This window comes from Rhinolophus ferrumequinum, chromosome 7 (assembly GCF_004115265.2).
Source record: "Rhinolophus ferrumequinum isolate MPI-CBG mRhiFer1 chromosome 7, mRhiFer1_v1.p, whole genome shotgun sequence".
Taxonomy (NCBI): domain Eukaryota; kingdom Metazoa; phylum Chordata; class Mammalia; order Chiroptera; family Rhinolophidae; genus Rhinolophus; species Rhinolophus ferrumequinum.
The window spans coordinates 81,157,831-81,173,101 of record NC_046290.1 but is presented as its reverse complement, the minus strand read 5'-3'; the positions used below and the strand labels follow the sequence as shown (position 1 = coordinate 81,173,101).

The 15,271-nt window shown below is 35.7% G+C and overlaps 1 long non-coding RNA gene across 1 annotated transcript in view; it reads left to right on the top strand.

Moving 5' to 3' along the window:
• The window catches only part of LOC117024436 (uncharacterized), a 32,925-nt gene extending 20,729 nt beyond the window's left edge, over positions 1–12,196 (top strand). The window contains exons 2-3 of the long non-coding RNA XR_004423449.1: positions 11,346–11,461; positions 11,763–12,196. This is a non-coding gene — a long non-coding RNA (uncharacterized LOC117024436). The remainder of the gene's footprint in view (positions 1–11,345; positions 11,462–11,762) is intronic.
• Positions 12,197–15,271: the final 3,075 nt, after the last annotated feature.

Here is a 15,271-nt window from a genome sequence, read left to right as displayed (position 1 = left end):
ATTTAAATTTTTAAAGGTACAAAAGGGTGTCTAGAGAGATCTTTCTCCTGCCCTTGTCTCCTAGCCACCCAGTTCCTGGAGGTAACCACTGTTTTAGGTACTTCTCCAGACATACGTATTGTCATACTGATTGTTGACAGATGTCATGTAATCTAAGCAGACACTTGGCTCAGCACCTAAACATCAAATTCAGTTATTTCCTAACGGAGTTCTTTCTCCCTACTGGCTATTTGCTGTATATTGACTCACAGAATGGAAAAAAAGCAGTACAATTAAACTCCCATTCGAGTGAACTTGATAGAATGTCAAAATTGCTGGGATTAATTTACATAATAATGTTTAAAAGAAAACCAATTGCTACAGAGAACAGATGGCAACCTTTAAAAAATATAAAGCAGTGTCTTTTCTAGGGTTTGTCTGTCAGTGAAGAGGATGACTTATCTATTTAGGGAATTCTTTGTTGTTGTTTAATCATGTTATATGGGAAATGTCAAGTGAGGCTTCAAATCCAATCCCACAGTGCCCCTTCTTTTATCTCTGCTTCTTTCTGCATGTTTTTAGCAATAACCTTGTCCTTAGATCACCTCTTTATCCTGCAAAACACTTGAGTTTTAAACCTTCTTAGAACTGCCCAGTGGGTCTATCCATGTTTGCCTCACTTTTCTGTTCTTCTCTGAGCTGCAGCTCATCGAAGTCCCAGCATGGGAGCAAAGTAACAGCATAAAGAATTAATTTTAAAATAGTCATGGTTGGTTATACCCATGTTTGGAAACAGCATTTCTATATGGGGCTTTCCATGCAATGCAATTTGTTGAACTATATCACCTGCCTTACTGTGAATGGGGTCATTTGCTTGGATATGGGAATTGGTTCATTAAATGGAAGCTTAAGTTAAACCTGTATTTAGTGAAATTGGACTTTCCTTGATGATGCAGGTCTGTCCTAGACTCCTCTAGAGGGAATTATTTATGAGGTGATCATGGAGGAAGGTGTGTGGTCCCACCCATAAGAAGTGCTCTATTTGAGGTCCTGTAAAGGGTTATAATGAAGATATAAGGCAGGTATTCTTCTCAGTGTGCATGCTATGGATCCACGATAAGACAACTTTCTAATGAAGGCTTTTGGGTATTTCTTAGTGTTCATCCTACTTCACTAGGATTCAACAAAGCCTTACCTTATACTAAACTACATTCCACACTTAGGGAAAGGTCCCAGAGTTTTATTAGTATAGTAGTTTATTTTGTTACTTTTATTAATTCATACTGAAAAAACATGTACTAACTAATAAGAACAGTGTTTTTATTTTTTTCATTATCAAATGCTGTAACTAGGCAACCAGGAATTTGATTAGAATCTGCTCTTTGCTTGACACAACAATTCTCAGTGCCCTCAGGCGTCCACCAACAAGGTTAGAGACTCCTGTCACAATGTCAAGCAGTCTAAGAATTATTGGATCATCTGTGTTAATATATTTTTTCCCAGCATGCTTCAGATCAAGTATTTTTCTTATTATTCATTTTAAAAACCATAGTGCTTTAAATGGGTTACCTGAAATACAATCTCTTACTAGCACAGGCTTGTACATCATACATTGAAAACAAGCTTATCTGGACCCAACCTATCTTTGGGTATAAGTGAGAGCTACTTTTAATAAAAATTCAGAATTGTATACAAAATATTGGTGTTTTATTTCTGGTATCTATTCTCATAAGAAACTTCATCACTATAGGAAGGGTCAGTGAAAACTGTGTGGTCAGATATTCTTGGTTTATGGCATTCAAAAATTTCAGAATTATGTTTTCTGCTAAAATGTTATTTGTTATATGACTTACATGATGCTTATCTTAGAAGCTAGGATACTGAGATAGTAATGACAGATTGAATAGAGAGCTATCGACCTGTCTAATATACTTCCTATATAGGTGCAATAACAGAAAGAAAAGCTCTCGAAATAGAATTTAAGCTCTAAGTAGTTTAAGCTACTATTTGTCCCTAAGATTAGCATACATGCAACAGATATTAGTATATATATATTTTAAAGGTGAGAAAAATATTTTTTCATTCAGTTTAGCAGTATCTTTAGGTATTTGAATTCCCCAATGTTCTCTCAAACAACCTAATTTTGAAAACTAATAAGAAAATGGCTATTTTATTTCCTTACTATGATTTCAGGTGGTTTATGTTTAAATAATTCTCCTGAAAACTACTTTAAGACTGACAGCTAATAACTCAATGGAACAGTTCCACCTCTGACTCATGGAGAATCTGGTATAAGTCATTTGACTCATCTGCTTCTCTCATTTAGGAAATGTCACTGTAAATGTACCATAAGGTGCTTGTGAAATGCTTGAATGCTCATATAAAAGGTGCTAGAAAATTACAAGGTTAGAGAGTCTTATTATTTAAAATATGGTTTTATAAAGCTTCAAGCAGATATTTTAGTTTCATTAGTAGATCAATTCTGGAATAACCTACTTATGTGGGGTACAAAAACCCCACTTCCCCTCTAAATGAAATTTTTTTATAGCTTCTGGTCATTAGGTTACATAAATTAAATTTTTTTATAGCTTCTGGTCATTAGGTTACATAAAATAAATTGAAAGAAACAAATATTCAGTACTGGATTTAATATAAAATTTTTTTCCTAATTAAGTTTAAAAATCCACACAATATCCAGATCTGACCATAAATTAAATTAATTAAATCAGTTACTTATTCCACTTTAAGTAGAATTAAACCTGTCTGCAGGATAATTTTAAAAAGATTAACAAATGTCAGTCTCTTAAGGTTATTTCCATTAAATAGAAAGCATTGTGCAATATGTAAATATGCTTTTATTAGAATAACTGACAATGTTTTAATACTTTATTTTTTAGAACAGTTTTAGATTTACAGAGAAATTGAGACAGTAGCTCAGAGAGTTCCCATATGCCCACACCTAATTTCCCCTATTATTAACATCTTACGTTATTATAGTACATTTGTTAAAATTAATGAACCAATATTTATATGTTATTATTAACTAAAGTCCATGGTTTACTCAGATTTCTTAGTTTTACTTAATGTCCTGTGTCTATTCCAGGATCCCATTAAAATGCCACATTACATTTAGTCATTATATGTCCTTAGGTTGTGACACTTTCTCAGACATTTCCATTTTTGATGACTTTGACAGTTTTGAGGAGTACTGCTCAGGTAGTTTGTAAGATGTTCCTCTGTTGGTGTTTGTCTGATTTTTTTTCTCACAATTAGATGGGGAGAACACCACTGAGGTAAAGTACCATTTTCATCAGATCATATTAAGACTATTTATATCTACTTGATTTATTAACGTTATTATTGATCTTGGTCACCTGACTGATGTATGTTTCTCAAGTTTCTTTACTGTCAAGTTATTCTTTTTCCCTCCTGTCATGCGGGAGACCCTGCTCGCTGTGCCATTTGTCGTGCAGGGCACCCTGCGGGATCTCAGCTCCTGCTCCCCACATAAGAACGCAGGATGTGGCTAGGCCAAAAAGGAACACCCACGGAGCCATAGGTAGGGGAGTCATACCACTATAGTCTCACTGGAGGCTGGATTCACACGACGTGTGACCTGCTGTCCGCTTTTCTGCCAACCGACCGACTCCCTAGCTGCAATCCGCTCTTGCCAGCCACCACCTTCTTGCTAGCCCCCATTTTTCTGCTAGCGTAGCCACAGCAGTTGTATTAGTGGCCAATGACTCACTGGTTATAGCTGATGGCCTACTAGCCACAGCTGATACCCATCCAATCACAGTTGATGGCCATTTACTACCCGAGTGAGCACCTTTCTATGTGAGGCTGAGAGCCTGGAAACTGCACTCCTGACTGTCCCCATACCCCCTTTCCCAAATGTTACTATTTGGAAGGAAGTCAGTATGCACAGACCACACTAATGGAGTTCCCATAACTCCATAAGTCAAGAGTTATGCTCCCTTTCCTTGAAGGTGGAATATCTACATAAATTATTTGTTAATTCTTTTGCATGGGGGATTTGTCTTTTCTCCCCCATTTATTTATTTCCTCAATCATTTGTTTATATCAGTATGGACTCATGGATTTTTATGTTATCTGTTGGTTTATAATCTCATACTGTTTTATTTTGTGGCTTAGATTGTTCCAGCTTTGGCCATTGGGAGTTCTTTCAGTTGGCTCCTACCATGTTTCCCTGAAAATAAGACCTAGCTGGACCATCAACTCTAATGCGTCTTTTGGAGCAAAACCTTAATATAAGACCGGGTATAATATAATATAATACCGAGTATAATCTAATCTAATCTAATATAATATTGTACTAGGTATAATATAATATATACAATATAATACCGGGTATAATATAATATAATGCAATATAATATAATACTGGTCTTATATTAATTTTTGCTCCAAAAGACGCAATTAGAGCTGATGGTCTGGTTAGGTCTTATTTTCGGGGAAACACCGTATGTTATTTTTATATATCACACCATTATTTTTTGTTTGTTTTAGCATTTCCTTAATCTCTGGCACTACAAGATGCCGCAGGCTCATCTAGGAAAGAGCTGACAACTTTTAAAAAATGCGAATTTCTTTCTCATTAGGAGAACTGACAATTGTAATAAACTCTTATTTATCTCCCAGCCAAACTGTCAGAGAATCCAAATAACAATTTTTTTCTGCATTTAATATTATAAGAGATAATCATGAAATTAGTATGAATTCAATTTTGTTTTCTATAATTTATATAGCTGCAATATATTACAATTATAATGAATTTATAATGATGATTAACATAAGTTTAGAGCCTCAAGATTTTTCTGATTCAAATAAAGATTTAAATGTATTAAGTGTAATTTTAATACTGTGTATTATAGTCTATTTAAAAAAAACCACAATTCAAGTGTCATATATAAAACACTCAAATGTCCAACTATCACAGATAATTGGAATTTTACCTGAGGAATCTGAATAATTTCTTTATAAGAATGTGGGTAAATGTGAATATTTGTTAGGACATAAGGTACATTCATAACTTAGAACCAGATAACATTAGGGTTCTCACAAATGGCAAGATTGATGTTAAATGTATTAATATAAACAAAAGTATATAGCAAAGTGCATGATACATTTGTTTGAACCTTAATATTCAGGCTAAAGAGGGCCAGAGGTAAATATGAAGCCTTATGGCACATGTTTGCCTAGATGTGTTTTATTTTTTCGAGGATACCTAACTTTGAAGGCTGAGTGTGAGGGTCCTTTTAGTTCTAATTCTTTCTGAGTCAAAAATTCATCTAAATCAATTTTCCAACTTATAAAACATTTTTTTCAAATGGTGAATTTGGGTGTCAACCCTATTTGATTCCTGAGGGCATGTTAAATGGGGCTCTTTTTCCACCAATTCTCTTACGTAGGCCCCAAATCCTTCGGAGATACTCCCTTTGCCTCCCGGTTAAAAGGGAAAAGGTGTGAAAGAAAGATATTTTTCTGCTGTCTCCAGATTCACCTTTATCTTTAAAAAAATGTTTCTTACATTATCTTTAATAACAATAATCTTGAAAACTATGTGAACATCCAGTTTTATCTCATACCTGTCTACCCAGATCTCCAGTTTATCTCTATCATTTCCCTCCAAGATTAATTAAAGACCTGCATGAATTACAAGGCAAATAAAGATTATAAAATATATTTTTTTCTTTAGAATTTACTTGGACTGTTGACACTTCCTTCTATACTCATTTGCTAAGCCATGGTCTCTCATTTCCGTTTATATTTTCCTATGAGCCCTGATTTACCCACCTCAGTGGTTAAGAAAAAAACAGCGGCTGTCTCAGCATCAACTGCTCAACTGCAACACAGCTGTTGGGGCTCCTGAGAGCCAGAACTACTGGCCAGACCTGAGTTCCTGAAACACACAACTCTATCATTAATCAAGTGATACTACCAGTAACATTCCTGAAGGCACAGGCAGATTTTACCGGGGCGTGATTATACTTTTTGGAGGCCCTCTTACAAAGAATAGACTAAATTATGTTCATTTCTTAGAAGCAGCCCATGCAAATGAGAAGCACTGAAGCTTAAGGTTAGTTTCATGGTTAAATCTGCCATTGCCAAGGAAATTCATATATATATATATATATATATATATAGCCAAATATATCCCCCAAATAACAAGTGTGTGTGTGTGTGTGTGTGTGTGTGTGTGTGTGTGTGTGTGTGTGTAAGTCCAAAAACAGCACAGGAACACTTTATTTCTATCTTGAATTTTGTCTTCTATCTCCAATGAAGAATCTAGTGAGTTAGACTAGACTGTGTAAACAGTCAAACTTGAATCTCAGATTTCATAACTCGTATATTAAATGAGGTCTGGAGCAATGAAATGTGCCAGAATGCAAAAGAGCAAAACTGAGTACCTACACTTTTTTTTTTTAATTTATCCAAATCTTCAGAATGTGTTCTTTTTCCTTTTTTTTTTTTAACTCAAGTGTATTGAAGTGACAATTATTAATAAAGTTACATAGGTTTCAGGTGTACAATTCTGTAATACATCATCTATATATCACATATGTGTTCACCACCCAGCGTCAGTTTAAGTACCTACATTTGGGCAGGCCTGAATGACCAGCCTAGATACTTCCCTGGGTGGGGATCATCCCTGTTTAACCTAAACTTCTGGAAGGGAGGACACTCAGAAAGAGATTATTACTGTAAATTCTATGTCGCTTTAAAAGCATCTTCCTAATATAATCTTGATCATCCTTTTCTTTTAACCGGGCAAGGGGGTCAGGCGGGAGCCCTTGCTGTGTGGCAGAGCCATGCAGCAGAACAAAGAAGGAAGTCGCCCAGGTTGGGTACTGATCGAAGCAAGACACACTCTCCTGCCTTTCCTATCCCCAGCGTTTAAAGTAATTCTTCCATTTATCCATCAGTCTGAAATTTACAAACGATTAATATTTGGCTGCATCATTGTACTGAAATATTTGGATTGTTTGCTCTGATTGATCAAGAAATGTAATTCATCTGTTATTTATGTAGCATCAGTTTCAAAAAATAAAAAACGCCTCACCCTAATTAAGAAAGAGGGTAAGGAAGTTTGCTGTAAAGATCCTCGTGAAGTTAGAACTGGAATTACAGCTCTGTCTCTCTTTCATGGGTCGTAGTTTCTAGTTCCCTCTGTGTTTCTGCTGATTATTTGGCTGGTCGCTAACTTCTGCTTACAGTTTCTACTCCCTTTTAACTTCTGCTTGTGTATGACTTGCATCTGTTCGCTACTATGCTAGGTGCTGGAAATATAGCAGTGAGTAAGATGGCCCTGACCCCTCATGGGACTCACAGTGTGGCAGGGAATAAATGGGGGTGGGGGAGGGGGTAGAGAAAAAGAGAGAGAGAGAGAGGATGTATGAAACAAACAAGACACAATGAGAACATACACTAAGGCAGTGTAATATAAACTGGATCATGATCCACGAGTGGGTCATGAAATCAGTGTCGTGGCTTAAGACCAGTCTTTTTAACAAAGAAATACCGTAAAATATCAGAGTAAATCAGAAAAGTATTGTTTTGTGAGCTTTCATTTCAGTTTATATTATCAGGGAATAAACAGGCAAAAATCCTGGTCCTTATGAAGTGTGCTTTCGAAGAGAATGAAATAATAAACAAGAAAAAATTAGTAAAATAGTGAATATATTAGAAGGTGACAAAACTGAAAAACAAAAGGCAAGGAGGACTATATGAAATGTCAGAAGTAGGGGTTGAAATTTTAAAACAATAGGTGCCTTTTGGGTAAAGACCTGAAAGATTTGAGGGAGTGAGCCATATGGATATTTGGACAAACATTCCAGGAAGAAGGAATAGCCACCTCAGGCCCTGAGTAGGCCTGGTCTGTTTGCATTTGAAGAAAAGCAAGGCCAATGTGACTGAAGGGGAGTGAACGGCAGGTATAGCAGGAGGTGAGAAGAGTGGACCAGTGGGGGTTCTGGATCGTGCAAGGACTTGTAGTTTGTAGTAGTGTCTTTGGTTTTGTCTCTGAGTGAGATGGGAAGCCATTGGGTGATGTTCAGCAGAATAACATTGTCTGACTTATGTTTTTTAATAGGCTCACACTGGCTGCCAAATTGAGGATAATTTTAAGGGAGGCAGAGGCAGAGGCAGGAACACCAGAATGTAAGGTCCATCAGGACAAGCGTTTTTAACTGTTGTATTCACTTTGATACACTAGTTCTTTATAACAGTGACTGGCACACAGAGGTAATTATTTATTCAAGAATGAATATTCGCATGTATGTGCACTGAATTATGATATGAAATATATTTCTTACTGTGGATCGAGGTCATAAGGGTTGAAAGCCTCTCTCTTAGAGGAAACTGACCTAGTCTTGGGTCTCAGGAAAAGGAGCTCTAAGAATTGACATTTGAGACCTGAAGAATAAGCAAGAGGAAGTTTGGGGTGAAGAGAAGAGAATTTTTCAGGAGTTATAAATTTGGGAGTCATTAGCATACGCATAGTATTTGAAGCTCTCTGCAGGTGTTTCTGTCTATAAGGAGCAAAATTAAAGCCATTGCAAACCACCCCCACTTTCTGTTTCTTATTTTTTATAATTCGTTTCCTGTAAATTTGCCCTACTGAAAAAATAGCATATAATAGTCATTAAAAACATGTATATCTTTAAGGCAGGCTCCTGTATCATATCATAATAATAGGAAAAGTAAGTGAATTATAAAATTCATATTTACTTTGTTTTATTTAAAGTGTACTTTGTAATTTGATATACATCTACATTCTGAAAGGATTCCCCCCATTTAGTTAATTAACACATCTACTACTTTCCATATTTATTTTATTTTTATTTTTTTAGATTTCGCATGTAAGTGGTATCATGCAATATTTGTCTTTCTCTGTCTGTCTTATTTCGTTTAATGTAATGCCTTCAAGTTCCATCCATGTTGCTGCCAATGGCAGGATATCCTTCATTTACATGGCTGAATAACATTCCATTATATACATACACACACACACACACACACACACACACACATATACACATGTATGTATATATATATATATAATGGAATGTTATGTGTATATATGTATATATATGTATGTACATATTTATATATGCGTATGTATGTTTCACATCTTCTTTATCCATTTACCATTCATTAATTGATGGACATAGATTGTTTCTGTATTTTGGCTATTTAAATAATGCTGCAGTGAATATGGAGTGCAGATATTTCTTTAATATCTTGTTTTTATATCCTTTGGATAAATATCCAGAAGTGGCATTGCTAGATCATATGGTAGTTCTATTTTTTTAGCTTTTGAGGAAACTCCATGGTGTTTTCCATAGTGGCTGCATCAATTACACTCCCATGAAGAGGGTACAGGGGTTCCCTTTTCTCCACATCCTTCTCAACACTTTTATCTCCTGTCTTTTTGATGATAGCCATTTTAACAGGAGTGAGGTGTTCTCATTGTTTTGATTTCCTGATAATTAGTAATGTTGAGTACCTTTTCATATACCTGTTGGCCGTTTGTATGTCCTCTTTAGAAAAATGTCTATTCAGTTCCTCTGCCCACTTTTTAATTGGTTTATTTTGCTTTTGAGATGTATGAGTTTTTTAAATATATTTTGGATATTAACCCCTTATCAGATATATGATTTGGAAATATTTTCTCCCATTCTGTAGGTTGCCTTTTCTTTTTGTTGATGGTTTTCTTTTCTGTGCAGAAGCTTTTAAGTTTGATATAGTCCCATTTGTTTATTTTAGTTTTTGTTTCCTTTGTTTTGGGGGTCAAATCCAAAAAAATCATTGCCAAGACTGATGGAAAGGAGCTTATCCCCTATGCTCTCTCCTAGGAGTTTTATGATTTCAGGTCTTACATTCAAGTCTTTAATCCATTTTGAGTTGTTTCTTGTGTATGGTGTGTGATAGGTATTCAATTTCATTCTTTTGCATGTGGCTGTCCAGTTTTCCCAACAACTTTTATTGACGAGACTGTCCTTTCTCCATTATGTATTCTTGGCTTCTTTGTCAAAGATTAGTTGCCCATATATGCGTGGGTTTATATGGGCTCATGATTCTGTTCCTTTGGTCTACGTATCTGTTTTTATGCCAGTACCATACAGTTTTGATTACCATAGTTTTGTAACATAGTTTGAAATCAGGAAGTGTGATATCTCCAGATTCATGAATGTCTTAGGTGTTCTTTATTTTCTGAGGCCGTTTCTGTTTATCTTTCAGTCTATCTTCAATTTTGAATAGGTAGAATCTGATTCCTCAATATAGGCATTGGTTTAGTTATGTAATCTGCCCAAGTGGTTAGCACTGCTTTTCTCCTGACTTCACCCACAGTGTTCACAATATTTATTTATTTTATTTTATGCTATGTCAAATTCTGCTGCTGTGGTCACACACACACACACACACACACACACACACACACATCTTAACAAATTTAAATCTAAAACTTTATTTAAAGCAGACCTTTCTATCTAAGCACACATTTAGTATATTTTATTTTCTAAGGGAAGTTCATTGTCCTTCACAAGCTTCTAGTATTTGTTAAATTGTGAAGTAGAATTAAAGTATTTAATCATGTTGTTTAGAATAATATCACAATTTAAACTACATAGAATCTAATTCTAATTTCACTAATTAAAAATTTGTAATATTTGACTTGTTTTTTAAAAAATCAAACTGGAAGATATTTAACCTATTTTAAAGAACTTTAATTATTGTTTCAAATAAGTTTTTTCCTTGTTATAAGGTAAAACATTGCCATTGTAGGAAATATAGAAAACACATAAAAGTAAGAAGAAAATAAAAATCACCTGTATCCATATCCTTAGACGTAATATCACTATTTACATTTTACAATATTTCCTTCCAGTTTCCATGCATACATTTAATGTGTATTTTAATTTTGTTAGTATACTAGGATATGCTAATAATGGGCAGCACTTATTGACCATTTATGAGCTGGTACTACGCTAAGGACTTTACATACATTGCCTAATTTAATCATTACCAGGACCTTATAAAAGTAGATACTATTATTATTCCCATTTTATCGATAAGGAAATTAAGGCTCAAAAAGGTTTAGTAACTTGTTCAAGATCACACATTTAGAATGTGTCTGAGCTCACTCTAGAATGTAGGCTGATCTGACTACAAAGCCTAAAGCCTATATTCTTTACCATTATCCTGACCTGTTCTGTCATTAGATTGTGTGGATTTCCCCACATCATTAAGTATTCTTCACGAAATGATTTTAAGGGCTGTAAAGTGGTCTATTTTGTCGGGAACACCATAATTACTTTAATCATGTCTCTTTGGATGTTTAGGTTGCTTCCAACTTTGAAGGCAAGGACCCCCGCAGCAAAGTGTCGGGCACCTTTGTTCAGACTCAAGATGTCCACTGAATCATTAGTTGGAGAGAGGAAAAGGAAATTCATCTAAGGTAAATGACATAAAAAGTGGAAGACAGGTCGAAATGATAATGACATGTTTGTGGGAAAGTGAAGGAAGAATCCAATTCAACAGGAACAGAGAGGATGCATACTGAAGGGATTGGTTTTCATTAGGCTCTGCGAATTGTAAAGAACAGAAACTCATTCAGACTGACTTTTTAAGGTGGTAATTATCAGTAAGGAAAATAATGATACACCAGGAATTCAAGTCTAGAGCTATGATGGGCTCCCTCTTAATATGCCGTACTTTCTTTGTGGCTGTTTCAGGGTGTCTATTTGCTTCTCTTCCAGGTTCCAACTGGTTTATACACTCTTTATTCTTTTAGGCTCATACATTTTCTTAACCCCATGGATTAAGTCAACACTTCTGCTCACTCATGGCTCATTATTTACCTGATTGTCCTTTCTACCTCATGACTTGATTTTGCTCCCAGAACTAAATGGAAAGGCCCAAAGATTGATATAACCAGGATAGTGGTTCTGGGAATAATGTTGGAAGGAGAAGATAGGTGTGAAGATTAGCTCTTCATTAGCTCTTCACTCCAGTCACAATAGACAGCACACAATTCTCTGTCCCTTCGAACATGCTGTTCCCTCTGCTTGAAAGACGCAGCTTTGGGGCAGCCCCGTTAGCTCAGTTGGTTAGAGCACGATGCTCGTAACACCAGGATTGCCGGTTTGATCCCCACATGGACCACTGTGAGCTGTGCCCTTCACAACTAAATGGAAACAACTACTTGACTTGGAGCTGATGGGTCCTGGAAAAACACACTTAAAACAAAAACAAAAAAAAAGAAAATACAGCTTTAAAAAGTCACTTTTCTGCTCTTCCATAACAACCTGTGTATACTTCTAGCACAATACCTAAAATTCCTCATTGTAATTATCTATTTACTTTGTCATGACTATATAATAAACTTTTCAACAGCAAGGAGAATGAATATATTAGTCAAAATTTATTTACATTTATTTTACACTGATAACCATTTATTCACCCATACCATAATTTATTGAGTACCTATGCCAATTTATAAGGGAGGCACAGGTAAATAGATTGTAAGAATGGATAGGTCCTTTTCCTTTACCCATGGGTAGATTTGCAAACCATTATGGCTAGGACAAACTCTCTCTCAATGCCTCCTATTAATATATTTTAGACAAAAGAACCCTTTAAGCTTCCAAGAGTGGGGGAAAAAAAGAGAAAAAAAAAACAAAAATAATATGGCCAGCAATGGAAAAGAGTTATTCTGCACCTAAAATGCTGAAGACAGTGTGGCTGACCAGACTTGATCATAGTGGTACCTCTGGTGTCACAGAGGTGGACCTGCAGAGGGGACTCTGAGCCACAATAAACATTTTTCCACCTGCCTCCTGTGTGACACACTTCTTTAAAGACAGGTAAGGACATTATTATGCCAGTTTGTAGAACACTGGCATCTTATCTCATTCCTTGCTGCTTTTTATGCCAGTTTGTAGAACACTGGTGTCTTACCTCATTCCTTTCTGCTTTTCCTATGGTAGTGAAAGAGTTAGCCCTAACATTTTTTTTTTTAAAGTGTAGAATAGTCTTGAGATAGGACTATTTCCTAAATTACAGAACAAAAACAAAGAAAAGGATACAGGGTTCTCTTAATCATTTTGTTACCTTCTTAACTTTGATTTTATTTTTCAAATGTTTTTCGCCAACTAGACAAAAAGGCATGTAAGGTATTACATGGTGTCCAGCACCTTGTATGGCATGGAGATCAAAACAAAAACACCAGCTGTGTGACCTAGGCTGTACCTCCTAGGAATGTAGAATGCATTAATTTCAGTGGTATCATTAAAGGGTGAGGTGTTTCTGTTTTTCACTCTGTCATCTTTGGCATGTTGGCTCTTGCTCTGAGGCTTATCCCCTTATAACTGACTACAAGCTGATATAAGATGGTATGTCATCCAGTTGAAGAAGAGGAATCGTTTCCTTCCTGGAGTTTATTATTACCGGCGAGGAGAACCTTCTGCTGGAAAGCCCCTAACAGACTGCCTGTCCTATCTCATTGACCCAAATTACTTCCCATGCTCGCACCTAAACCAGTCATTGGCAAGGGGAATCGATGTCAGTATTTGGCACCAGTCAAGATCTTTGGGGTTGGGGAGGGGTCTAGCTCCCTTAAATCACAAGGCTACCCTAGACCTGAGCAAGCAGGGGTTCTTTTAGCAAGGGACAAATGTGGATATGGGCTGTAGAGAAGGATGGCGATATAGAGAAAGATGACCTAGGGAATCAACAGGGTCTGCTACTCAAGTCTACAGCAGAGCAAAACAAACACAAACTCAAACAGCACAGCGGTCTGGGGCCATTTAATATACGGGCAGATAGCCCCACACGTAGTATTCATTCTGAAAGATTTATCATGTGGCTGCCTGGAGTGGTGAGTAGGACATAAGCTTTCAAGACAGGCCTGGTCACTTAGCAGTGATTTAATATTAGAGAAATTAACTTCTCTGTAATTCAACTTCCTCCGTTTTAAGATGGGGATAACAGTGCCTGCTTCTAAGAGCTACTAAAAGCAACAAATCCTGTGGTGGACGTAAATTGCCTAGGACACTATAGGCATTTGAGTGTATATTCCTTTCTCCATATATTGAAATTACAATAATTCATAATGATTCCAAGTCATCAATAAAATGTTAAATTGTATTCTTTATTTTCTGTTTGGAAGCAGATATTATATGTAATATGTATTCGAAAAATTTTTGTCAAATCTGATTAAGAGATTCGAGGTTCATAAAATATAAACACTCAGTTATCCAGATGCCCAGAATGGCTCATTAATAATAATAACTGCCAATATTTGAGAATTTACTAGTTCTATGTACATTATATACATTTTCACATTCATTTTTTTTTTTTGACTGGGGATGGGAATGTGCTGTTGGTATCCGTGGGTAGAGTTAGGGATGCTGCTAAACATCCTGCAATGCCCAACACAGCTCCCCACAACAAACTATCTCAAATTGTCCTATAATGCTGTGGGTAGGTCTTACTACCCTTATTTTATAAACAAGGATATTGACCTTCCAAGAAGTTGAGAAGCCCAAGATCACATAGCTAGTAAGTAGAGTACCTGATATTATCTGGTCCAGAAGATCATGTTCTTTTAACTATAGTGCATGCCTTGAATAGGGTGAGAGTATGTCTGTAAAAGTGTTATTAAAGATTTATAAGATCCACTTATAATATCTACAAAAGATATAAGGTAGTTGGGAACAAATCATTAAAAATGTTATATAAATACTTTAAGAAGGGGAAAAAAACTATTGAAAGACATTAAAGTAGATTTAAATAAATTAAACCAAATTAAATATGCAGTGTTCTAGGGTAGTTAGTATAATGCTGTATTGTTTGAGAATATTCAATTCTTCTATAAAAAAATTAGATCACTGAAACTCTTTTAATGTGTTAAATATATAGATAAGGAGTTAGTATGTAGCACATGTATGTGATAAATAGAAAGGGAAGGAAGGACCAAGAGATAGTTAATATTCGTGAGGCACTAAAGACCTAAATATTCATGATATACTAAATATGCAAGAGGCACTTAATATTCAGGACACCCTAAGTGAACATAGTATATGAAAGCACTCATTATTCACAAAACCTTAATTCAACCACCCAATTTTACAACCCATTCTGGCCCCATGTATCCTCTAAATAAATACAAATAAAACCCAATATTGTTCAAGAGGCTAATTGAAAAGCTACGGCTGAGACCAAGTATACTTTCCCCTGTGTTTCTCCAATGGGGCAATTATGTATC